The 2,861-nt window shown below is 37.9% G+C and overlaps 1 pseudogene; it reads right to left on the minus strand.

Annotated features, from left to right (window-relative positions):
- Positions 1-434: 434 nt before the first annotated feature.
- Positions 435-1,304, minus strand: LOC117034106 (translin-associated protein X-like; annotated as a pseudogene).
- Positions 1,305-2,861: the final 1,557 nt, after the last annotated feature.

The raw sequence follows: 2,861 nt of genomic DNA on the forward strand, positions 1-2,861 counted from the left end.
AATTTAAAGAAAAAGCTCCAGTCCAGATAGATACCTAAGAAATCTTTTCTATGATTAAAAAAATCACCAACTTAAATTACAAATGGCTTCCACTAACTATTACCACTCCAGGAATTCACATAAAGTAAATTGAAACAAGTACTGCAGAAAGTGTACTCTGAAGCTTGTTCACATTATACAAAGTGATGAAATTTAGCCAGTAAAAATTCAAATAGGCATATATGCAAACATTCGTATGCAAACTTTCATGAGTAAGTTATAAGAAATGATTCATTTTGATAATTTTATGTGCAGCTTGTATATAATTTAAAACAAGTACAACTAAAAATTTTCTATGTAAAAGCCACAATAGTCAAATGAAATACTAACTAACAGTCTTACAAACTGGTCTTCTTAGGAGTTTTCAGGGCGAATAATAACTGAGTGATGTTATTCTAAGAAATGCCCTCTTCTTGATCAATCATTTGTGTTTTAACTGAGAAGACATCTGCCAGCATATGTTTTGGAATTTCTGAATCTCTGACTTTCAAGTCGTAACAAGCATTCTCCACTTTGGCCAGACTTTGTTTCAAGGTACACAGCTTCTCAGAAACCTCGTAAGGTCCTGTATTGCCAATGAATGAAAACCCATTATAGACCTGACGTAGAAACTGACTCACTTCAAAAGGGGTGTCAATGTCCCCATTCCCCACACTGTTGATACACACCAGCATCAGCTCTCCAGTTAAGTCAGCCACTCCCAGAAGGTAATCAACAGGTGTGGTTTTCAGTCTCCAAGTACCAAAGTGCTTATCCTGAGAATCAGAAGAGGGGCCTCTTTTTCTTTCCCATTGTCTTCTATTGTGAATACCAATTGTTTATTAATTTCATCCATACTGACAAAGTGATCGTGTTTTGATAAAGTATTGAAAAGTGACAGCCTCCACATACTTCTGTAGTCCTGTAGTTATGACTCTGTGGAACAGATACATGTCTTCTGAAAGCTCCTGGGCCACCTGCAGTATCTTTTGTCTGACACCATTTAACTTAATTTCTGGTTCAGTCAGTATTTCTTCCATGTCAGGAACACTCGTAATCCTATGGAGGAGAAAAATTGTCCTTTTACTTTCTACATTTATATCTCGACTAAGTTTTACAAGTCTCTCATATTTGTCATGTCTTGCATCAAGTTCCTGCTGAAATGATTTGAAGGTCAACATCACAGGTGAAGATGAATTAACAACCTTCCCTTCTCTTCTCTGGTTATGTGGGAAATTGTCATGCTTCCTTTCCCCGAACCCTCCAGGTCCTTTTTTGTTGCTCATATCGTCATGGCCAAAGGTGAGATGAGCTGCGCCTCAGGGTCTTGGAGCCGGCGAAGTGTGTAAGGTGATGCCATATTCTCAACTTTTTACGAAACCATAACTTTCCTGAAGTGGCCGTACCATTTTGCATTTCCACTAGCAATGTATGAAGGTTCCAATTTTTCTACATCTTTGGCAACACTTGGTATTGTCAGTCTGTTTGATTTTAGCCATTCTATTAGGTGTATTCTTATCTACCCTCCTTGCTCTAGGCAATCACTAATCTGTTATGTCTCTATGAATTTGCTTATTCTAAACATTTCATGTAAATGGAATCATACAATTTGTTGTCCCTTGTGATTGGCTTCTTTCTCTTACTAGAATGTTTTCAAACGTTCATCTATGTTTTAGCATGGATCAGTATTTTATTTCTTTTTTATTACAGATTATATGGTTTGTATACCACATTTTATTTATTCATTCATCATTTGATGGACATGTGGGTTGTTTACACTTTTTCATTATTGCAATGCTGCTACAAACATTCATGTTTTGTGCAGATGTATGTTTTCATTTTTTTCTTGGGTATATACCTGGGAGTGAAATTGCTATATCATATAGTAAATCTATATTCAACTGTTTGAGGAACTGCCAAACTGTTTTCTAAAGTGGCTGCCCCATTTTACATTCCAACCAGTAGTGTATAAGGGTTTCAATTTCTGCACATCCTCGTCAACATTTATCGTCTGTCTTCTTGATTATAGCTGAGGTGGCTGCGAAGAGGTATCACATTGCGGTTTTGATTTGCATTTCCCTAATGACTAATGACTAATACTAGGCATCATTTTATGAGTATGTACTTATGTCTTTGTTGGAGAAGTTTCTAAGAAGTTTCTATTCAGATTCTTTGCCCATATTTTAATTGGGTTATCTTTTTATTATTATTATTATTATTTTAAAGATTTTATTGGGGAAGGGGAACAGGACTTTATTGGGGAACAGTGTGTACTCCAGGACTTTTTCCAAGTCAAGTTGGTATCCTTTCAATCTTAGTTGTGGAGGGCGCAGCTCAGCTCCAGTTCCAGTTGTCTTTGTTAGTTGCCGGGGATGCAGCCCACCATCCCTTGCAGGAGTTGAACCAGCAACCTTGTGGTTGAGAGGACACGTTCCAACCAACTGAGACATCTGGGAGCTCAGTGGCAGCCCAGCTCAAGGTGTCATGTTCAATCTTAGTTGTAAGGGGCGGAGCCCACCATCCCTTGCGGGAGTCGAGGAATGGAACTGGCAACCTTGTGGTTGAGAGCCACTGGCCCATGTGGGAAATGAACCAGCAGCTTTTGGAGTTAAGAGCACGGAGCTCCAACAGTCTGAGCCACCGGGCCGGCCCTTTTTATTATTTTTTAAATTTATTATTTTACTGTGGTATAATACACACAATATAAAATTTACCATTTAACCATTTTTAAGTGTATAGTTCTGTGGCATAAAATACATTTAAAGTGATGTGCAACCATCGCCAATATCCATCTGTAGACGGATATTTTAATCTTCTCCAACTGAAACTATATCCTTGAAACA

The sequence above is a fragment of the Rhinolophus ferrumequinum genome, chromosome 14 (genome assembly GCF_004115265.2).
Source record: "Rhinolophus ferrumequinum isolate MPI-CBG mRhiFer1 chromosome 14, mRhiFer1_v1.p, whole genome shotgun sequence".
Taxonomy (NCBI): domain Eukaryota; kingdom Metazoa; phylum Chordata; class Mammalia; order Chiroptera; family Rhinolophidae; genus Rhinolophus; species Rhinolophus ferrumequinum.